The following is a 25,022-nucleotide window of genomic DNA, read 5'->3' on the forward strand; positions in this document are numbered from 1 at the left end:
GACCCACTTGGAGTAGAAAATTCACATTTCATGAAACTCTTCATAATTATTTTTTAAAACGTGGGTGATTTCATCAACCTTAATGAAATGAAAAGCTTAATATAGGATCGATACTGACTGTGAGCCCACTGTTGGGTAGCGACTGTCTCTATATGTTGCCAACTTGTACTTCCCAAGCACTTAGTACAGTGCTCTGCACACAGTAAGTGCTCAATAAATACGATTGATTGATTGATTGATAAAGGTCTATTTTGTTCAATCTTGATCTGTTCCTCCTTAAAAGAAGTGGGATACAAACAAAATAACATTCCTTCAACAAGAAATATGCAGTGTGTGAGAAACAGTGACCTTGTTCAATCAAAGTCATTAAATCTTTGAGTCTAACTTACTGAACTGCGCTCTCAAAGGTCACCAATGACCTCCTGCTTGCCAAATCCAACGGCTCATACTCTGTCCTAATCCTCCTCGACCTCTCAGCTGCCTTTGACACTGTGGACCACCCCCTTCTCCTCAACACGTTATCTGACCTTGGCTTCACAGACTCCGTCCTCTCCTGGTTCTCCTCTTATCTCTCCGGTCGTTCTTTCTCAGTCTCTTTTGCAGGCTCCTCCTCCCCCTCCCATCCTCTTACTGTGGGAGTTCCCCAAGGTTCAGTGCTTGGTCCCCCTTCTGTTCTCAATCTACACTCACTCCCTTGGTGACCTCATTCGCTCCCACGGCTTCAACTATCACCTCTACGCTGATGACACCCAGATCTACATCTCTGCCCCTGCTCTCTCCCCCTCCCTCCAGGCTCGCATCTCCTCCTGCCTTCAGGACATCTCCATCTGGATGTCCGCCCGCCACCTAAAGCTCAACATGTCGAAGACTGAGCTCCTTGTCTTCCCTCCCAAACCTTGTCCTCTCCCTGACTTTCCCATCTCTGTTGACGGCACTACCATCCTTCCCGTCTCACAAGCCCGCAACCTTGGTGTCATCCTCGACTCCGCTCTCTCATTCACCCCTCACATCCAAGCCGTCACCAAAACCTGCCGGTCTCAGCTCCGCAACATTGCCAAGATCCGCCCTTTCCTCTCCATCCAAACCGCTACCCTGCTAATTCAAGCTCTCATCCTATCCCATCTGGACTACTGCACTAGCCTTCTCTCTGATCTCCCATCCTCGTGTCTCTCTCCACTTCAATCCATACTTCATGCTGCTGCCCGGATTATCTTTGTCCAGAAACGCTCTGGACATATCACTCCCCTCCTCAAAAACCTCCAATGGCTACCGATCAATCTGCGCATCAGGCAGAAACTCCTCACCCTGGGCTTCAAGGCTCTCCATCACCTCGCCCCCTCCTACCTCACCTCCCTTCTCTCCTTCTACTGCCCAGCCTGCACCCTCCGCTCCTCCACCACTAATCTCCTCACTGTACCTCGCTCTCGCCTGTCCCGCCATCGACCCCCGGCCCACGTCATCCCCCGGGCCTGGAATGCCCTCCCTCTGCCCATCCGCCAAGCTAGCTCTCTTCCTCCCTTCAAGGCCCTGCTGAGAGCTCACCTCCTCCAGGAGGCCTTCCCAGATTGAGCCCCTTCTTTCCTCTCCCCCTCGTCCCCCTCTCCATCCCCCCGCCTTACCGCCTTCCCCTCCCCACAGCACCTGTATATATGTATATATGGTTGTACATATTTATTACTCTGTTTATTTATTTATTTATTTATTTTACTTGTACATTTCTATCCTACTTATTTTATTTTGTTGGTATGTTTGGTTCTGTTCTCTGTCTCCCCCTTTTAGACTGTGAGCCCACTATCGGGTAGGGACTGTCTCTATGTGATGCCAATTTGTACTTCCCAAGCGCTTAGTACAGTGCTCTGCACATAGTAAGCGCTCAATAAATACAATTGATTGATTGATTGATTGATTGATATCAAAACAAACTTTCCTTTCCAATATTACTTTTGCATATACAACATAGCCTCCTCTACATTAAAAGATTTTTCGAAAACAGTCTTGTAAATAGTGAATTGAAGGCTATTTCAGGAGGAGCTAATGTGTTTCCTTTCCCAGTACACCTGATTAGGAGATCCCAAAGCTAGAAGGGTATTGTATTATATTCACGGATTCTAGTGCAGGCATAATCTCGAGACACAACTGAGTTATTTTCCTTGAATGTGTGTTTGTATTCTGAATGGTTGATTCAAGCGGCATGCTTTTTCATGGGAGTTGACAAGTGCTTACCACTCTCAGGGTCACACCTGGAGAGTTTCCAGTCCTCTACCAGTCTCGACTACAGGAGGGAGCGTCAAGCAGAAGCCTACCCATTCTTTTCCTAGCTTGGCCAGTGGCTAACGAGTGGAAGGCAATTGGCTACAAGTCAAAACTTACCTGTGCTGGACAGCAGCAGGGTGGGAAAGAGTCGAGGTTGGAGACTCAAGTTTACTGCACGGAGGGAGGCAACAGTAAACCGCTTCAGGATTTTACCCAGAAAACTCTATGGATCCACTAGCAGAATGATTGCAGATGGAGGTGGGGCGTTCTGGTGGGATTAGAACCCAGGCCCATGCTCTTTCTGCTAGGAAATGCTGCTTTTCCATAGACTTTCATGTTATAGTGTGAATTTTTAGGATCTACTGAGTCACATGGTTGAACAGAGTTTTGTCAGACCGGCAAATAAGTAAGATAAGAGAGAACGAGCCGAGGATCTGGTGAGCAAACATCAAAGATTTGGCAAGAACAATTTCCTTCCTGGACTTCAGTTTGCTAAGGTGTCTGCCTCATCTTCCCTGCATACAACACTTACGGCCATTCATCCTAAAAACCATATATTTACAAGCTATAAATAGCCCTGGGGTTCAGCAAAAATACATATCTCCGACGTCTCTGGGTACCCACGCATGGATTTCGGTTACCTAATGTGTGTCCTGTTCAACTGAGAACTTGGGCTCCTTCCTTTCGGTGTTGTCATTTGTATGGAATATATGAAGATACATCTCTCGTGGGGGAGATATTTTAAATACTCTTTGCTCAATCCAGGCATTGTTACACAATTATGGGTGAATGATAGGTCTCTCCTGATTCCAACCAAGAGAGCGTTTCTGGCCCAAGAAAGGAAACGCATCTATGTGATTCATTATCCTGCTAAATATGAATCAGAAATACACCCTTTCCCAAGCTACCATCACTGAAGTTTGTTTCTATTAACTTTTTATCCCTTCCCGTATAGAAAACTTTTCTACTGTCATGGCCAAATGGGCAAAGTTCCTTGATGTAAACTGCCTCAATCTATCGGTTAGTGAAATGCTTCCTATGCCCAGAGAGCTGTTCTAAGATTCAGAAGTCAGTGCTGCACAGAGTCTGATCATGGATGTGTTGGCAGGGTGGGAGAAGAGAAGGGGAGCTTAGCAGGCCAAATCTATTTACCGAGACCTCCTTCTTGTGAATCAGGGAGTCTTACCCCATGGAAGTATGGTTTCAATTTTTCTTTGAAATCAGAATCCAGCTAGGTTGCCAGCGCATATTTTTCTCTGTCAGGACGTTTCCCTCATGGTAGATTTGGCGGACTCTCAGCCCCAGTCGTAAGCCTTGGCCTCTGCGAGTGTGTCTGCAGCCACTTACCTTTGCTTTCAAATGAGTTTCAGCTTTTCCTCTAAGGGGTGGATAAAACCTTGATGTACAGTAGTACCTGACGGGAAAAATGTGTCTTCAACCCTGACTTTTCGCCAGGCTCTTTCTCAGATGGAAAAACTGGAAAAGATGACACATCGTTGGCTGGACTTCAGCTCTGGAGGGAAAGCACAGGTATGATCAAAATCACGAGAGCCAAGAGCCTGCAATTTCCTGGTTCCTGACCCCTTATTAAAATCCAATTTATCAAGGCCTGCTCTTGGCTCTCCTCTTCTCTGCTGTGGAACCTGCTTTCTAGTACCAAGTCCTGGGATTGATGGGGAGGTCACGGACAATCTTGGAAGAAACCACGGGAGAGACCAAGAAGCTTAGGGAGCAGAGGCGGTGATGGAAAATACTCTCTTCCTTCTCCATGACTAGCAAGACCCAAGTTGTGTTTGGTTGTATTTTCCTGAACTATTGTTTCCCGAATGGGTGAGAAGTCATGTGAAGTTGCTATGAGCTGTTCTAAATGAAAGTGGTGTGAATTCTTTACTGAAGTTCATATATCTTGAGATACCTTAGTAGTGTTAACTTATATTCACAACTGCTGATCTGCAAGTCAATCAATCGATCAATCAATCAATAAATCTGAGTTCTGGGCACTGTACCAAGGGCTTGAAAGAGTACAAGAATAGCATGGCACACAGTCCCTGTCCCCAGGTAGCTTATACTCAATCGATAAATCAATTATATTTATTGCACACTCCCTATGCATAGAGCGCTGTACTAAGCCCTTGGGAGAGTTGATGGGCACATTCCCTGCCCACAGTGAGCTTATGAGGGAGGCAGACAAAAATTATTACCGGAAAGTGAAAGCCAGCGGATAAAGAAGCATAAACAGGAATCAATCAGTGGTATTTATTGAGCTCTTACTGTGTGCACTGTGCTAAGCGCTGGGAAGAGTACAGTATAAACAATATAACAGACACATTCTCTGCCCACAATGAGTTTACAGTCTAGAGGAGGAGACAGATATTGATATAAATAAATAAATTATGGATATGAACATAAGTGCTATGAGACTGAGGTGAGGAGGTGAATAAAGGGAGCAAATCAGGACTCTGTAAAGGGAGTGGGAGAAAAGGAAATGAGGACTTAGTTCATTAGAAGCAGCATGGCCTAGTGGATAGAACACGGGCCTGGGAATCAGAAGGTCACGGGTTCTAATCCCGGCTCTGCTACTTGGCTGCCGTGTGACCTTAGTCAAGTCACTTCACTTCTCTGGGCCTCAGTTACCTCAACTGAAAAATGTGGACTGGGACTGTGAGTCCCATGTGGGATAGGGACTGCATCCATCTCGATTTGCTTGTATCCACTCCAGCACTTAGTACAGTGCCTGGCACATAGTAAGCACTTAACAAATGCCATCATCAGCATGGGTGCCAAAGAGGCTAAATAGTGTGGCTCAGTGGAAAGAGCACGGGCTTGGGATTCAGAGGTCCATGGTCTTCCACTTGTCAGCTCTGTGACTGTGGACAAGTCACTTAACTTCTCTGTGCCTCAGTTCCCTCATCTGTAAAAAATGGGGATTAAGACTGTGAGCCCCACGTGGGGCAACTTTGATTACCTTGTATCCTGCCCAGTGCTTAGAACAGTGCTTGGCACATAGTAAGCGCTAACAAATACCAACATTATTAATATTGTTGTTAAATGAGTGCATGAATTATTTAATTAGCAGAGGGGATGCTATCTCTCAAGGTAATGAGAAATGAATGGGGGGGCTTGTTGGAGAAGGTGGGGTCTTGCGGAGCTGTAGACTGTCTGATCTGGAGAAGGGAGTAACAAACTGGAGAGGTAGGGCAAAGGGAAGGGATTGAAGAGAGAGAGTGGAGAGTGTGATACAGCTACAAGGTTGACAAAGGCAGCTCGTTGAGGACTGCAGATGGGTAAGGTGGAGACGGATGGTGGAGAGCCTTGAAGTTGATTTTGAGGTATTTGTGGGAAGGCAAAGAGACACGGTGGAGGAGAGACGTGAGCTGAATGATGCTCTTGGAAGATTATCTGTTCAGCAGCGTAGATTGGAGTGGGGAGAAGCTGGATTCCAGGGGAGACTAGGCAATAATCAAAATAAGGCAAGATCATGTTTTGTTTCAAGGTGCTTGCAGGGCTACACAAGCACTAAAAGTGGGTGTTGGCATCAAATGATTAGAGTCCTGTGAGTTAATAAGGGGAGATTTCCCGTAGAAAACCTTTCCACTCTGCCCTGCTGCTTCTATGCACAAATATTCTTCTTACTATCCACCCTCATTGTTTGGTTTTGATGCCAGTTGTTTGGTACCTATCAGGCACGGAAGAGTCGTCTCCCCCTCCTCCTGGTGCTGGGATAATAATAAATAATAATAATAATATTTGTAGTATTTGTTAAGCACTTACTATGTGCCAGGCACTGGACTAAGCGCTGGGGTGGATATAAGCAAATCAGATTGGACACAGTCCCTGTCCCAAGTGGGGCTCACAGTCTCCATCTCCATTTTACAGATGAGGTAAGTGAGGCACAGAGATGTGAAATGACTTGCCCAGGGTCGCACAGCAGATGAGTCATGGAGCTGGGTTTAGAGAATGAGAATCCTTTGAATCCCTGAAGTCAGTGAGGCACTAGAGATGTCATTCTCCAATTTAAACCAAACTAATATGCAAACACCGCGGTACTGCTTCTCCACTCTTCCTCAACAGGAAGAATTTGGAGGGAAATTTAATTATTATTTGTTTGCATTTGTCAAGCACTGTTCTAAGTACTGGGGTCGATACAAGTTAATCATGTTGGACACAGTTCCTGCCCACACAGGGCTTACAGTCTAAGTAATAGGGGTAACTGGCAAGGACTCCCCATTTTATACTTGAGGAAACTGAGACACAGAGGTGTTAAGTGACCTGCCCAAGGTCACGCAGCAAGCAGTTGACAGAGCCAGGTTTAGGGCCATGCTCTTTCCACTAGGCCGCGGTGCTTCTCTAATTCTGAATTTTAAAGACCTTAGATGTTGAAGCAAACACTCCTTCCCTACTGCAAATTTGGAAATGAGGCCAGCTAAGTGTATATGGTAAAGTGCTGTCCCCAAGTGTGAAAACTTACGGAAGCATGACAGTTTATCCGGCAACTCCAGGCAAACTCTGACAACCTTGTTTAGAGGGGGTCAACCCTCAGAAACCCATTTCAAGGAGATCCAGGAATGCCTGGTTATGAGAGTGATGCTGATAATCAATCAGTGGCATTTACTGAGCACTTACTTTGTGCAAAGCACTGCTTTGGAGAGAAGCACCGTGGCTCAGTGGAAAGAGCATGGGCTTGGGAGGAGACTGGGAGCCCACTGTTGGGTAGGGACCGTCTCCATATGTTGCCAACTTGTACTTCCCAAGTGCTTAGTACAGTGCTCTGCACACAATAAGCACACAATAAATATGAATGAATGAATGGGTTTTTATCCTAGCTCTGCCACTCGTCTGCTCTGTGACCTTGGGCAAGTCGCTTAACTTCTCTGTGCCTCTGTTCCCTCATCTGTAAAATGGGGATTAAGACTGTGAGCCCCACATGGGACAACCTGATCACCTTGTATTCCCCCAGTGCTTAGAACAGTGCTTGCACATAGGAAACGCTTAACAAATACCATCATTATTATTAATATTATTACAATATAACAGAGTTGGTAAACATGTTCCCTGCCCACAAGGAGATCAGAGTCCAGAGGATAAAGAGAAATATTTCTGAATCACCTTAAAGGAATCCCTTATTTTCCTGCATATAAAAGGTAAATATTTTCCACTGTGATTATGATCATTATTCTGGAGGTGCGATCGGGTAGAAAAAAAATGCTAATTGTGACATTTAAAAGTGCTTAATATGTGTCAAACACTGTTTTTAATTCTGGGGACCGATGACCTGTTTGAGCATGAAAATGGCCAGATTTCTGGGTGTATATTTTAGCTTCCAGAGGGATGGTCTGGAGGCCCAACCCTCATCGTTATCGCATGTACTTATTCTGGAACAAGTTTCAAATCCCGCGTTTCTTTTAAGATTGCCAAAGTAAAATCAAGAAAACCATAAAATTTTTCTACAGCTGAACATACATGCTAATGATTTACTACTCTGAATCTAGTATAAAAACATAACGTGCTCAAATGGATTGGTTTGGAGGTCAAGATTGGTGAAGTCTTATTTCAGGAGCCGAAAAGTTAATACGCTTTTGATATATGTGCAAAGACAAAGGGCAATATATTTTGGCTCAAAAGCAAATTTACTACTGTATTTTTTTTTCATTTACTACTTTGTGGAAGATAGTTGGCGAGACTTCTAAAAGGATTTATATGCAGTAAAGAAAAGAGAGAGAAATATATATAGGCAGATATAAGTATTTCAGACATTTAGCAAGACCACATCATCTGAGGTAGTTAATAAAATTTAATTTCCAGCAGTGATTTTACTGAATTTATAATGGTATCATGTTTTTATGGCCCAATAGAACTTAGAAGATATTCGTTTTGTGTATTTTTAATGGCATTTATTAAGCATTTTGTGCAAAGCACTGTTCTAAGCGCTGGGGAGGTTACAAGGTGATCAGGTTGTCCCACAGGGGGATCACAGTCTTCATCCCCATTTTCCAGATGAGGGAACTGAGGCACAGAGAAGTTAAGTGACTTGCCCAAAGTCTCACAGCTGACAATTGGCGGAGTCGGGATTTAAAGCCATGACCTCTGACTCCCAAGCCCGGGCTCTTTTCCACTGAGCCACGCTGCTTCTCTGTTTTATTTATTTTAATAAATGTTCCAATTTAGGAAATTTTGTTCTGAGATGGTTTTATAAAGGGTGCAATGTTCAAATTCGGAAGTGTACATGATTTAGTTGTCCACGTTGCATATTTTCCAGATTATATGTTTCTGCAGCCATGGCACGAGCAAATATTACGATTTCATTTTAGACTGTAAACTCACTTTGGGAGGGATATGTCACTACCACCCTTGTTGTATTGTACTATCCTAAGTGCTTAGAACAATGCTCAGAGTAGTAAGCACCCAATAAATACCAATGATGGATTGATTGTTTGATTTGCAACGTTGTTTGTGCTCATTTCACTTATTACAGAGAGTGGAAAATGTAATTGCTGAGGTGAATCGCTTTTAAACAATCACTTCTTAATGAAGAGGGCTAGCTATGGAGTCCAAGGCATGTGATGTCATTTAGAACGATCAAGGGGCATTTCCTTTTTAAATGAATATGGCAAGGGATTAGAATCACCAAATCAATTAATATTTACTGGAGTAGGAGCACATGAAATCTAAATCCAGATAAAGAGTCTGTCTCCTCCTTGATACATTTTGGGTGTAAAGCATTTCTGAGTAAAAGAGGACTTTTAGAAGAACGAGACATTTCTGGTTCTGAGAGCTTTCTGTTTTGTTTTGACAAGAAAAACGGGTTGGATTTTTGTTAAAAGAATAATTAGAAAATGATTAATTCAGATTACGGTCCAGTTGCTCCTAGGTAGTTGAGAAAAACAGAAAAAATGCACAGAAAAGACAGTAGTGATTTGTTCAAAGATCAAAGCAGGTCTGCTTTGGAACTCCCTCCTCTTTGTCAATCCTTCAGACCTCAGACCTTCCCACTTCTTTTTAATGGCATTTAAGTGCTTACTATGTGCAAAGCACTGTTCTAAGCTCTGGGGGGGATACAAGGTGATCATCATCATCATCAATCGTATTTATTGAGCGCTATGTGCAGAGCACTGTACTAAGCGCTTGGGAAGTACAAATTGGCAACATATAGAAACAGTCCCTACCCAACAGTGGGCTCACAGTCTAAAGTTGTCCCTCATGGGGCTCACAGTCTTTATCCCCACTTTACAGATGAGGTAACCGAGGCCCAGAGAAGTTAAGTGACTTACCCAAAGTCACCCAGCTGACAAGTGGCGGAGCCGGAATTAGAACCCATGACCTCTGGCTCCCAACCCCAGGCTCTTTCTACTGAGCCACGTTCTTTCTCTAATTGTTCTCTTCCAAGTGCTTAGTACAGTGCTCTGCACACACTAAGCACTGAATAAGTATAATTGATGAGGTAACTGAGGGATAGAGATGTTAAATAACTTGTCCGAGGTCACACAGCAAACAAGTGGCGGAGCCGGGACTAAAAACCAGGTATTTCTGACTTCCAAGCTGAGGCTCTATCCAATAGACAACACTGCTTCTGATGTTTGAAGCCCTCCTAGAGTCCCACCTCCTCCAACAAGCTTTTCCCAAATAATACCCAACACCTCAAGTACTTACAATTTATCGATTGCTCCAAGCTATTTTATATTTATTTGCAGCATGGCTCAATGGCAAGAGCCTGGGCTTGGGAGTCAGAGGTCGTGGGTTCTAAATCTGGCTCCGCTACTTGTCTGCTGTGTGACCTTGGGCAGGTCGCTTAACTTCTCTGGGCCTCAGTTACCTCATCTGTAAAATGGGGATTAAGATTGTGAGCCCCACTTGGGACAAACTGCAAGAGAAGCAGCGGGGCTCAGTGGAAAGATCCCGGGCATGGGAGTCAGAGCTCATGGATTCGAATCCCAGCTCCGCTGCTGGTCAGCTATGTGACTTTGGGTAAGTCACTTAACTTCTCTGTGCCTCCGTTACCTCATCTGTAAAATGGGGATTAAGATTGTGAGCCCCACTTGGGACAAACTGCAAGAGAAGCAGCGTGGCTCAGTGGAAAGATCCCGGGCATGGGAGTCAGAGGTCATGGGTTCGAATCCCGCCTTCACTGCTGGTCAGCTATGTGACAAGTTCTCTGTGCCTCAGTTACCTCATCTGTAAAATGGGGACTAAGGCTGGGACAACCTGATCACCTTGTATCCACCCCAGCATTTAGAACAGTGTTTTGCACATAGTAAGCATTAACAAATGCCATTATTATTATTATTATTATTATTCCTGTAACTCCCTTTCCCTTCAAATCAGACAAACCTCAGCTCTCCTCATCTTCAAAGCCCTTCTGAAATCCCATCTCCCCCAGGAGGTCTTCCCTAATTAATCCCTAATCTCCCCAGTCTATTTGCCTGCTCTGTGCCACTTCAGAATTTCTGCATCAGCTGGGTATTCAAGGCCCCTCCCCACACCCATATGTTCAATGTTCAAGCGCTTAATACAGTGCTAAGCACTTTTCATTCATTCATTCAATCGTATTTATTGAGCACTTACTGGGTGCAGAGCACTGTATTAAGCGCTTGGGACATACAAGCTGGCACCATATAGAGATGGTTCCTACCCAACAATGGGCTCACAATCTAGAAGGGGGCTCACAGTCTTGAAAGGAACTTCTAGAAGCACTTAATGCAGTGCTCTACACAAAGTAAGCAATCTATAAATACAATTGAATGAGTTCAATCACATTTACTGAGTGCTATGGTGTGCAAAACACTGTAATAAGCACAACATGGCATAGTGGAAGGGACACAAGCCTGGAAATCAGAAGGTCATGGGTTTTAATCCCAACTCCATCACTTGTCTGTTGTGTGACCTTGGGCAAGTCAGTTCCTCCTCTATGCCTCAGTTACTCCATCCGTAAAATGGTGATTGAGACCGTGAGCCCCACGTGGGACAGGGACTGTGTCCAACCCGATTTGCTTGTATCCACCACAGCACTTAGTATAGTGTCTGGCACATAGTAAGTGCTTAACAAATGTAGACAACTTGTACTTCCCAAGCGCTTAGTACAGTGCTCTGCACACAGTAAGCGCTCTATAAATATGATCGATTGATTGATAAATACCATTATTACTATTATTATTATTACCTGGAAGAGTACAATATGATAATGATGATGATGGCATTTGTTAAGCACTTACTATGTGCAAAGCACTGTTCTAAGCGCTGGGGGGGTATAACATGATCAGGTTGTCCCATGTGGGGCTCACAGTCAATCCCCATTTTACAGATGAGGTAACTGAGGCTCAGAGAAGTTAAGTGAGTTGCCCAAGGTCACACAGCAGACATGTGGCAGAGTCGGGATTCAAACCCATGACCTCTGACTCCAAAGCCCGTGCTCTTTCCACTGAGCCACGCTGCTTCTCACTGCTACAATATAGCAACAGACACATTCCTGCCCACAATGAGTTCACCGCTTAGAGGGGGAGACAGACATTAATATAAATACATGAATAAATATGTAAATTACAGATATGTACACTGATATATACATATGTGCTGTGGGGGTGGGAGGGAAGATGAAAGAAGGAGCAGGTAGGGATCAATCAATCAATCCTTTTTATTGAGCACATACTGTGTGCAGAGCACTGTATAAGCGCTTGGGAAGTACAAGTTGGCAACATATAGAGACAATCCCTACCCAACAGTGGGCTCACAGTCTAGAAGGGGGAGACAGACAACAAAATAAAACATATTAACAAAATAAAATAAATGGAATAAATATGTACAAGTAAAATAAATAAATAAATAGAGTAATAAATATGTACAAACATATATACATATATAGAGGTGCTGTGGGGAGGGGAAGGAGGTAAGGCAGGGGGATGGGGAGGGGGAGGAGGGGGAGAGGAAAGAGGGGGCTCAGTCTGGGAAGGCCTCCTGGAGGAGGTGAGCTCTCAGTAGGGCTTTGAAGGGAGGAAGAGAGCTAGATGTGCCTTCAATTAGGTTTTGAAGTGGTGGAGAGCAGTTATCTGTCTGATAGGAGGAGGGAAGGCATTCAAGGCCAGAGGAAGGATGTGGGTGAGAGGTCGGTGGTGAGAGAGATGAAATCGAGGTACGGTGAGAAGGTTAGCATTAGAGGAATTAGAGGTTAGCATTATCACTTTTATGGACATTTTCTTATACTCCATTATTTCCCCTGCCTAACACTTTATTATAGTGTTTGTCTCCCCTGCTGAATTGCTGATTCCTTGAGAGCAGGGCTCTAGCCTACTTTATTGTACTCTCCCAGATGCTTAATACAGTGTTCTTCACGTGGGATAATTCAATTAAAAACTACTGATGGATTGTGCCCGGTGGATGCTCAATACAACTACTACTACTACTATTCTCACTCCATAGTAAATTTGATGTTTTCTATTCTTTCTGTAGCTATACCCTTATTTTTTTTCTAAGTGCTTAATTCAGGACTTTGCACACAGTGAGTGCTCAATAAATACTGATGGATTGATTTTCCATTTTCATCTCAAATAACTGTAGTACCACATCCCCTACATAATCTTATCCAGCCAATAAATTGATTTCCAGTATTCCTCACCATTAAAGCCTCCCCTCTTCAATAACAGCTGCATCAGACCTGCCATCATCAGCATGGCCTAGTGGAAAGAGAATGGACATGGGCGGAAGAGGACCTGGGTTCTAATGCCAGCTCTGTACTTGCCTGATGTGTGACGTTGGGCAAAACACAACTTCTCTGTGCCTCAGTTTTCTCATCTGCAAAATAAGGATTCAATACCTGTCATCCCTCCTACTTGGACTGTGAGCCTCATGTGGGAAAAAGGGATTGTGCCTGAACTGATTATCTTGGATCTTAATCAATACGTAGTAGAGTGTAATGCATATAGTACTTAACATTACTGTCAACAAACTTGGGAAAATTCACATTTTCCCCAATGTGCTATCTGACAATCCTAGAATCTTCTAGCACGAACTCAAAGGCCCAAGGTTCCAAATATAAAAAGACTCTAGAGATGGATCTCTCAAGAGATTTTGAAATAATCACCTGACCACCTTACAGAACCAACAAGCTATGAAGTAGCATTACCTTTAGGGATGATTTGTGACTCTTTTTGGCTCCATCTAATGACTTTCTGAAAGGATTCTTTCCACGCCAACTCTATGTCCACACAGATCACACTGCCACTTGCTTGAGTCCTTATAGTCCAAAGAAACACATAATCAGGTCTTTCTTTGCTCCGTGCCTCGCTCATCCCTTCCAACACTATTGGGTTAGGATCTGCCACAGAATTGAAGAGAGAAATGGCAGACAATTTCAATTAAAAGACCCCAAACAAGATCATGGCTTGACACAGGTATTTTGCTCAAAACCATATTTCTGTCTTTCTGTGACATTTCCACTGTTACTTCCTGCATACTCCTAATGGGCTAGGATTACATCTACCAACTCTTATACTGTACTTTCCCAAGTATTTAATGCAGTTCTCAGCACATAGCAAGCGCTCAGTAAATACCAGCGATTGATTAAATAGCCTGAGTAAAAGGCTTACAGAGAAGTTGTACTGCTGTTGAGGGGTTTAATAGCTATCTTGTAAAAGGGAATACTTATTTCTAAGTATAAAGTAAAGAGAAGGAGCAGAGAAATCACAAAAAGGAAGGGGTTTTCTTATACTTTGAGTGGGGGTCTACAATATGGAGTGCTTGCCATAATCGTTGAAACTTTTGAGGTTCATTCTTTAAGAGCATTTGAATAGCGTAGGACAGGGTCAGATATGGCATGGGTTTCTAAAGGCAGATATATATTGAAGAGTTTCAGATAAGCACTTGATAGTCCTGTAATACCGAGGATGGGAGAACTACTCATGAGTTGGAATGGAAGAAACTGCTTTAAAATTACTTTTGTTAATTTGTACCCCAAACTAGCATGACTTTAAAACAATTTGCATGTGTTTGTGCATGTTTATATATTGCTTGTGACAGCCAGAAAAAGAACCAAGTATTATGTGTCAGGGCCAAAGCCAAGTCAATTGAAGATGTCAGAAGTAACTAAAAGCTCAGGATGAATTACACCAATTCTTTAGGGCACCCTTGGGTATTAAAGAGGATGTTTCCATTCCATTTCCCATGGCAATAAACTCTCTGTAAGTCATCAAATATATAAACGCAGCTCTGTATAATACTTATGCCATTTGAGGAAAGATTTTCTGTCAGTTAAGCAAGCATTTGGATTTTGAATATCATAACTCACAAGGCTTTGGACTTTAACCTAGTTCTTTTCAACTTGCATGCACTAAAGACTTCTAAATAAAGAGGCAGTATGACATTAGACAAGAAGAGGTTAGAAGACTAGAAAGGAAATCTAACTCTGTTGAATGGCTAAAAGAAAAGTCTGTAAAGGTGAGGGGGTAAAGCTGAGAACTGTGAAATTTAAAACACGAGCGATTCTTCAATTTGAACAAAAACGTTTCAACTGGACCTTATACAACTGCATTACTAATGGGGAAATTCTGTTCATCCTCAAATTGGGACCCTACCTTCATTTTGCTCCTGAGGAAAAAAAAAGATTTAAAATCAAATGATTACATATTAACAATTTTATTATCCATCCTATAGGACCGTAAGCTCATTATGGAGCTTACAGTCTGTTACATTGTTGTGCTGTACTCTCCCAAGAGCTTAGTACAGTGCCCTGAACACAGCAAATGTTCAATAAATATGATCAATTGATTCACTGATTGATTTTTAAAATGTGCTCCAAAACCAACTTTGCTGGTTGTTCTATATTTTTGAGCATTAGAGCAAATACAGTCATAGAGAAAAATGCTTTAATCTCTAGCCCTCCAGGGTTTCTGGTAGGGTATGAGGAAAATCCAATATTACAGTGTGGCTTGAGTTGCTATCTGAAGCAGCACTGGACACCCAAAACAAGGGAAAAGGAAAACCTTAGAGGTTTTTCCTGGATTCAACTAAAAGGATGAGGTGGAAGAACTCACTACCATTAATATAAGCTAATGACTTGGTCACCTGCTTCATGGAAGACAAGGAACAGATACAACTCTTCACCTTCACGTTTTGAAGTTTATAATTCAAACACTGCGGTATTTTGGGAGGGATTGTGAAGGGAGTCACAACACCTTATCACCCTTGCCTAAAAACGACCATTAACCTTTACAAACTATATCCTAGGCTGCAATATCTATTTTCTCTCCCTTTCTCTAAAGGGATATGGCTGTCTAGGTTAATAATCGCCAACCCTTTGCAAAAAGTACCATACGTGGGCCCCAGAGTGGTTGATTAAACTAAAATGTCATCACCATGTTTTTTCACATTCCTCACCAATTTGAATGCATCACAATAAATAATAATAATAATGATTGTGGCATTTGTTAAGTGCTTACCACATGACAGGCACTGTACTAAGCGCCTTGTAGATACAAGTGAATTGGATTGGATCCAGACCCTGTCCCACATGAGGCTCACCATCTCAATCCCCATTTTTACAGATGAAGTGAAGTGACTTGCCCAAGGTCACCCAGCAGACAAGTGGCAGAGCCAGAATTAGAACCCATGACCTTCTGACTCCAGGCCCGTGCTCTATTAGAGAAGCAGTGTGGCTCAGTGGAAAGAGCACGGGCTTCAGAGCCAGAGGTCATGGGTTCTAATCCCAGCCCCGCCACCTATCAGCTGTGTGACTTTGGGCAAGTCACTTAACTTCTCTGTGCCTCAGTTACCTCATCTGGAAAATAGGGATTAAGACTGTGAGCCCCATGTGAGACAACCTGATTACCTTGTATCTCCCCCAGCTCTTAGAACAGTGCTTGGCACATAATAAGTGCTTAAAATACCAAAATCAGTATTATTATTATTATGCCATGCTACTTCTGGGACATTTGGGGAATGTTCACTTATAAGAATATTTTATAAGTGAGTTAAACTATGAAGATTATTCTGTGACTTCAGTGTAATGGGCAATTCTGATTTCCAGGGACACAGAGAATAAGGCTCTTGCCCCTAGTGTTCTAATATTCAACAATATATATTTAGATGATGGAAAACTGATGGGCTTGTGACAGATTTTAGGGACTCCCAGGCTTCTCCTCTGGCCTTGTATGTCCACCTTGATCACATCAGACGACTGGATGTCCAGAGGTAGTCACAGGGTCCTTATGTCCTCTCCTCTGTGTGGCAGCAGCAGGGACAATTTTCAGGGATCCCACTCAAGTCAACTCGAAATTCACTGACATGATTAGCTGCCACCATCCCATGACTCTGAAGCATTTAACCCCTAGATAAGACTCGAAACACCCCAGACACCAGCTCCTCATTCTTACTGTCCTATTGCTCAGGCTTGGGTGAATGTCTGCCTCCCTTTTTAGTAGTGAGTCCCACGCCCACAGAATGCAGACGCACTTCTGGCTATGAACCTGTGATGAGAGCAAGAGAGAAAGGAGCGAATGGACTCAGCGTCAGCCCCAAGTCTGCTCAAATAGGTTAGAAATTGATCCCAGAGGTGCAAATGACACCCTGCGTACTGAGCAGGCAATTTAATAAAGCCAGCAAGGGCTAATCAGTCATTTTGTAAGGGAAGGAAATACTCATGTCTCTCCCATGGTGAGTCTCGAGAGCAAAAGGGAAGCAGTACCTTTTTATACACTGTTCCAGGGGGGTAATGGGCATTTTATCACTTTGGGAAGTATCCTCCCGCCCAAATCAGGACTTCTAGGCCATGAGCTCTTCCTCCAGACTGTGAACTCGTTGTGGGCAGGGAATGTGTCTGTTTGTTGTTATATTGTACTCTCCCAAGCGCTTAGTACAGTGCTCTGCAAGCAGTAAGCGCTCAATAAATATGATTGAATGAGTTGAAGTCCAGTATTTCCCCACAGTCTAGACATTTGGATTTGCCCTTGCTCTGGGATGTCTAACCACCCTCTTTGTGAGATCAGTACTACATTCCTGGACTCGGGCTGTTCTGCACCTGGTGCTGGGATGTGGTTCTTCTTTACCAGAGGCCTTCCTCCCAGGAATATGAATCAAGGGGCTCACAGTTCTCTGGGCGGCACCAGGAGATGTACGGCGCTGTTTGTTGGGAAGCAGCAGGGCATAGTGGTTAGAGCACGGGTTTAGGAGTCAGAAGGTAATGGGTTCTAATTCCGGCTTTGCCACTTGTCTTCTGTGTGGCCTTGAGCAAGTCACTTCACTTCTCTGGGCCTCAGTTACCACTTCTGTAAAATGGAGATTAATGGACTGTGAGCCCTCTGTGGGACAGGGACTGTGTCCAACCCAATCATCTCGATTCTACCCCATAGCTTAGAACAATGCCTGGAACATAGCAAGTGCTTAACAAATACCACAATTATTATTATTATTGGTTATGTAATGGAGCCTTTATTCTCAGTTCCTTTCCCTTTGAATCCTAAAATAGAGGCAGCCCTCTGCATTCTGTTTCTTTGGGAATGTGGCCTTGACTGAGCCTGGAGCAGGTCTGGGATTCCTTCCACACCCTCTTAGTCTCCTCCTTCTTGCCCAAATCCTTCCCTGTCACTGGCTGTGCTCCAGCTGATTTCAATAGGTGAGTGACTGCCATCCTGTATAAATGAGCTATCCCTTTGGGAGTGGATGTGGGGGAGGAGAAGAGAAGAGAAGAGAAGAGAAGAGAAGAGAAGAGAAGAGAAGAGAAGAGAAGAGAAGAGAAGAGAAGAGAAGAGAAGAGAAGAGAAGAGAAAAGAGAAGAAGCAGTTCCTTGCTCTAAAGACTTCTGGCTGTTTCCTCCTTTAATTCCAGGTTTGGAGTATACCTGGCCTGATCATCGCAGGGGTAAGGGCTGCAAATCTTTATTTAAATACAACTCATTAACCTATTATGTGCTTGTGTGTTCCTGAAGCCCAGCCCGTGTTATATAGCACTAACACTGTGCACATTGAAGCAACATGGCGTAGCAGATAAAGCATGGGCTTGGGAGTTCAGAAGGTTGTGAATTCTAAACCCAGCTCTACCACTTGTCTGCTGTGTGACCTGAGCACGTCAGTTCAGTTCTCTGGGCCTCAGTTACCTCACCTGGAAAATGGGGATTAAAGCTGTGAGCCCCCCGTGGGACAACCTGATCACCTTGTAACCTCCCCAGTGCTTAGTATACAGTGTCTAGCACATAGTAAGCACTTAACAAATACCATTATTATCAATATTATTATTATTATTTGCACAACTGCTTCTTCCATCATCACATTGCTTTGTATCCTACCAAGACAGGGCTGTGTTGTTGGAAGAACACACCCTAATTATTCCATTGTGTTCTATCTAAACCATGTTCTGAAAACACATGCTGTGGGAGAATGGACAGCATTTAGCATGTTATAATTCTCAATTTGCCTAAGCGTGTCAGCAGCCTAAGACAGTGCTCCCTATCCTACAAGTGCACAAAAATTCCGATCAAAGCAATCGTTGGTTGATATTTGACAATGAAAATGAAACCAGAAACCTAATGACATCACCACTGTCAGGTCTTCAGTCCTCTGATCTTCCACCTGGTTCCGCACATAATCCTTGAGCAGCTCGAAGTTCCCGAGTGGCTTGGAGAAGTTGCTGAGTGGAGTGTCACACAAACCCTCACGCAGACTGAGGAGGAATAAAGGAGCTGTGTTAGAGATTTTCTGTATAAAGGGTTGTGCCTTTTGGTTCCTGCTTAACCAGTTGGAGCCCCTCAAATTTAATAAACAGCCAAATGGAACATATGTCCTTTGTGAATTGTGGTGACCGGAATAGGAAGCGGCGTCTTCTACTGTAAAAAGCATGTGTCTTGGAGTCAAAGAACTCGCATTCAAATCCCAGCTCTGCCATGGACCATGTCAGGTGACCTTGGGCAAGTCACTTAACTTCACTGTCCCTAAATTACCTCATCTATAAAATGAGGATTAAGACTGTAAACCCCATGTGGGACAAGGGCTGTGTCCATCCTGATTAACTTGTGTCTATCTCAGTGTTTAGTAAAATGGCTGGCACATAGTAAGCACTTAACAAATACCATGAAAAAACAAAACAAACAAAAACACCCAAACACCTGGCAGTTCAGCTTTGACTTTCCTTAAGGATCTTTTAAGGATACTTGAGCGAAACTAAGGCAACTGAAATCTTCTGAAAAGCCTCATTTGAGGTTCTAAGTACTAATGTAAGCGTCCTTTCTGTAACTCAAGGTCTAATTCCAATTTTTATTTCTTTTACCTTTACACATATTACAAACAGATATTGGTTTTGTTTTCTACAGCATCACAATGGGGGAAGTTGTCTAGAAAGAAACATGGGCCTGGGAGTTGGCAGACCTAGATTCTAATCCCAGCTCCTCCACCTGTCTACTGTGTGACCTTGGGCAAGTCATTTAACTTCTCTGCGCCTCAGTTACCTCATCTGTAAAATAGGGTTCAAGACTGTGAATTCCTTGTGGGACAGGGACTGTGTCCAACCTGATTGTATCTACCCCAGCACTTAGGGCAGTGTTGCAAGCTTTTGACAAACACAATTTAAAAAATAATCAATCGTATTTATTGAGTGTTTACTGTGTGCAGAGCACTGTACTAAGCGCTTGGGAAGTACAAATTGGCAACATATAGAGACAGTCCCTACCCAACAGTGAGTTCACAGTCTAAAAGGGGGAATCTGATTCATTCATTCAGTAGTATTTATTGAGCGCTTACTGTGTGTAGAGCACTGTACTAAGCCCTTGGAAAGTACAATTCAGCAACAGAGACGGTCCCTGCCCACCATGAACTTGCAATCTAGAGAGAGCTCACAATCTTCACTTTCGGCCTTTTATCAGCAGCAAAACTTGATCAGAGCATCTGAAGTAAAAATCAGGAAACTCAGTTTCTTAAGCTACCAACTCTCCTGGTAGTAGTTATTTCTCCTTATTCTAGTCCTGTAAGATAAGAATAATAGCACTGACTACTAGATAAATGTGTGAAATGCTTTGAGGTGGTAAAATGAATTATAGGTAGAGAAAATGGCAGAGAGTGAGGATATTTCTATAAGTGCTGTGGGGCTGGGGGTGGGGTGACTATCAAGTGCTTGTGGGATATTGACCTGAGTTCCAATTCCATGCCACAGTGCCATAATCTATCGGATGGTTGCCACGGTCTTCACCCATGATAGGCAGCTATTTTTCAGGATTCTTGTTGAACCCATCAGACTCATGGAATATCCTGGGCGCATTCTCTGATGGTAAGCTTTGCCTCTAATAGACTATCTCCTAGAGGCAGCAACAAAACTAGAACTCAAGTCTCTTGATCTCACAGCTGTTCTATTTAAACTGGCCTAACGGCAGGACTGTCCCCCCAGAAACATGTCAAAGGATTAAGACAATAATAATGATGCTATTTGTTAGGTGCTTTCTATGGGCCAAGCACTGTTCTAAGTGCTGGGGTAGATACAAGATAATCAGGTTGTCCCACGTGGGGCTCACAGTATTAATCCCCATTTTACATATGAGGTAACTGAGGCACAGAGAAGTGAAGTGACATGCCCAATGTCACACAGCTGACAAGTGGCGGAGCCGGGATTAGAACCCATGACTTCTGACTCCCAAACCTGTGCTCTTTCCACTGCTTAGAAATTCTGAAATCATTGAGCTCCTCCCCAACACATTATATTTATTCCTTCATTCATTCAATCGTATTTATTGAGTGCTTACTGTGTGCAGAGCACTGTACTAAGCACTTGGGAAGTACAAGTTGGCAACATATAGAGACGGTCCCTACCCTACAGCGGGCTCACAGTCTAGAAGGTGGAGACAGACAACAAAACAAAACATATTAACAAAATAAAATAAATAGAATAAATATGTACAAGTAAAATAAATAGAGTAATAAATATGTACAAACATATATACATATATAGAGGTGCTGTGGGGAGGGGAAGGAGGTAAGGCAGGGGGATGGGGAGGGGAAAGGGGGGAGAGAAAGGAGGGGGCTCAGTCTGGGAAGGCCTCCCGGAGGAGGTGAGCTCTCAGTAGGGCTTTGAAAGGAGGAAGAGAGCTAGCTTGGCGGATGTGCGGAGGGAGGGCATTCCAGGCCAGGGGGAGGACGTGGGCTGGGGGTCGACGGCAGGATGTTGAGAACAAGGCCCAGTGAGGAGGTTAGCAGCCCAGGAGCGGAGGGTGCAGGCTGGGCTGGAGAAGGAGAGAAGGGAGGTGAGGTAGGAGGGGGTGAGGTGATGGACAGCCTTGAAGCCCAGGGTGAAGGGTTTCTGCCTGATGCGTAGGTTGATTGGTAGCCACTGGAGATTTTTGAGGAGGGGAGTAACATGCCCAGAGCATTTCTGCACAAAGACGATCCGGGCAGCAGCATGAAGTATAAATTGAAGTGGGGAGAAACAGGAGGATGGGAGATCAGAGAGGAGGCTGCTGCAGTAATCCAGTCGGGTATATCTTGGTATATCTTTTACCAGCTTCATATATGGTGTTCTGCATATAGAAAGGGCTCAATAAATACCACCGAATGACTGACTGATTGATTGGTTGATCTTTCACAGAAGTTTCACGAAAAGCTCAAAACTCCATTAGTATAACTCCTCAGTCCCACAGCGCTTATGTAACTGTCCACACCCTCTGACGTTGCTCTTACCTATAGTTCATTTTAATGTCTGTCTCCCCCTCTAGACGGTAAGGTCTCTGTGGGCAGGGATTATCATCATCAATCATATTTATTGAGCGCTTACTATGTGCAGAGCACTGTACTAAGCGCTTGGGAAGTACAAATTGGCAACATATAGAGACAGTCCCTACCCAACAGTGGGCTCACAGTCTAAAAGAGTGGGCTCTCAGTCTAAAATGATTATGTGCTTAATAGAGTGCTCTGCATGCAGTAGATGCTCAATAAATCTGCATGGCCTAGTGGAAAGAGCAAGGGGCTGGGAGTCAGAAGGACCTGGGTTCTAATCCTGGCTCTGCCACTTGTGTGCTCTGTGACCTTGGGCAAATCACTTGGCTTCTCTGTGCCTCAGTTCCCTCATCTGTAAAATGGGGATGAAGATGGCAGAGAAGTAGCGTGGCTCAGTGGAAAGAGCCCGGGCTTTGGAGTCAGAGGTCATGGGTTCGAATCCCAGCTCCGCCAATTGTCAGCTGTGTGACTTTGGGCAAGTCACTTCACTTCTCTGGGCCTCAGTTACCTCATCTGTAAAATGGGGATTAAGACTGTGAGCCCCGTGTGGGACAACCTGATCACCTTGTAACCTCTCCAGCACTTAGAACAGTACTTAGCACATAGTAAGTGCTTAATAAATGCTATTATCATTATTATTATTCTCTGGGCCTCAGTTCCCTCATCTGTAAAATGGGGATGAAGACTCTGAGCCCCCTGAGGGACAACCTGATCACCCTGTATCCTCCCCAGCGCTTAAAACAGTGTTTTGCACATAGTAAGTGCTTAATCATCATCATCAATCGCATTTATTGAGCACTTACTATGTGCAGAGCACTGTACTAAGCGCTTGGGAAGTACAAGTTGGCAACATATAGAGACAGTCCCTACCCAACAGTGGGCTCACAGTCTAAAAGGGGGAGACAGAGAACAATAAATAAATTAATAAATGCCATCATTATTATTATGGGGATTAAGACCATGAGCTCCACGTGGGACAGGGGCTGTGTCCAACCTGATTACCTTGTATCCCTTCTAGACTGTGAGTCCGTTGTTGGGTAAAGACCGTCTCTATATGTTGCCAACTTGTACTTCCCAAGCGCTTAGTACAGTGCTCTGCATGCAGTAAGCGCTCAATAAATATGATTGAATGAATTTACCCCAGCGCTCAGAACCGTGCTTGACACATAGTAAGTGCTTAACAAGTACCGTAATTATTATTATTAATAAGGTTCAGTCTATCTTTAATTAGAAAGGGATCTTGAACTCTTTTCGCAAGATGAGTCTATAAAGAGAGCAGCCGGACAAGGTGATTTTTAATTTCCCAGACTTGGAAACTGAGGGGCGATGTCAGAGGCTCAGGAGAAAGAGGTCTAATCTGGAAGATCAAGATGGCCCCACGCTGCCTCTAATCATCGGGCTTATCACCCTTCGACTTTCATCCATCCTCTCTGATCTTCAGAGCATCCCGTGATTTATCCACTCACCCGGCCAAACTTCAGCAGCAAATAGCGCTCGGGGTGAAAGTAAGGCTAGAGAAAAAGGCCGGCTGCCAAGAGAATAGCGTGCTGTAAATAAGCAAGCCACCTGGCACAATGATAGTCTCAGGGTTCAACTGGGGTTAAAGAGCAGAGGGAGATTTGGTCTGTCTTGGGGACGCCTTCCAGAGTGAGAGGAGGTCGGAGCCTGACAAGGAAGCGAGGGCTTTAGAGAACCTCTCATTCTTCATCCAGATCTGCCAAGACCGAATCCTTTCTCAGGGTGGGAAAGATGAGTTAGTTCTAATTCATCTCTCTCCTTGAGGCCAAAAAGGATAAACCTTTCTTTCTAACCTTCCTCTGGGTGAGCTGAAATGGAAGGTCTCCCAGGGAAGAGGGCAAATGTCGTCAGTATGGCCATTCTTCAGTTGCTGCTCTTAGAGCCAGAAGCAGTGGGAGTGAAATTGATGAAGAAACAGTGAGCCCTGATAATAATAATAATGATAATAGTAATTAATAATGGTATCTGTGGTATATATGTTAAGAGCTTTTTATGCGTCAAGCTCTGGGAAAGGTAAAATATGAGCAGCTTAGACCCCATCTCTGTCCCACATGGGGTTCCCATTCTGAGGGGAAGGGAGAACCATTATTTCATCCCCCTCCTTGACAGATGAGGGACCTGAGGCCCAGAGAAGTTAAGTGACTTGCCCGAGGTCACAGAGCAGGCAAGGGGAGGAGCCAGGATTAGAATCCAGGTCCCATGACTTTTTGGTTTATGTTGGTGTCACTGGGTTATGAAAGCCTTGCTCCTGCGGGGTGTTTTGAACGGACTTCAAAAAAGCTGGGGAGAGTTTGGTAGTGGCGTTGGCTAAGGCAGGGGCAGGATTGCTAACAGGGAGAGAGGAGGGGCAGCATTCATTCACTCATTCATTCAATCCTATTTATTGAGTGCTTACTGTGTGCAAAGCACTGTACTAAGTGCTTGGGAGAGAAGCAGTGTGGCTCAGTGGAAAGAGCGCGGGCTAGAGAGTCAGAGGTCATGGGTCCTAATCCCAGCTCGGCCACTTGTCAGCTGTGTGACTTTGAGCAAGTCACTTCACTTCTCTGTGCCTCAGTCACTTCATCTGGAAAATGGGGATTAGGACTGCGAGCCCCACGTGGGACAACCTGATTACCTTGTATCACCCCCCAGTGCTTAGAACAGTGCTTGGCACATAGTAAGCGCTTAACAAATACTAAAATTATTATTATCATTATTACAATATAACAAAAGAGCAGACACATTCTCTGCCCACAGCGAGTTTAGCCAGAACTTAGTAACAGTGTTCTGCACACAGTAAGAGCTCAGTAAATAAGGGGCAGTGGCTGTGGTCAGAATGATTTTAAGAGAATCGTTATTCAATTTATTTGTGTTTCCCCTCTCCCAAAGCTGTCTCTGTCCTGTTTCTGCTCACCCTGCTGCCCAGATGAGGATGTCCACACCTGTCCAAGAGGGTTTGTGTGGACATTTGAGTCAGCATGGTGTAGAGCAGTTCAGCGCCCTTTCAATTAGGCCACCTCTTCACTAAAACAGGGATAATAATGCCTGTTTCACCCTACCTCATGGGGACATCGTGAGGACAAAATAAGATCAATGATGCAAAAA

The sequence above is a fragment of the Tachyglossus aculeatus genome, chromosome 12, assembly GCF_015852505.1.
Source record: "Tachyglossus aculeatus isolate mTacAcu1 chromosome 12, mTacAcu1.pri, whole genome shotgun sequence".
In the NCBI taxonomy this organism is placed as follows: Eukaryota; Metazoa; Chordata; class Mammalia; order Monotremata; family Tachyglossidae; genus Tachyglossus; species Tachyglossus aculeatus.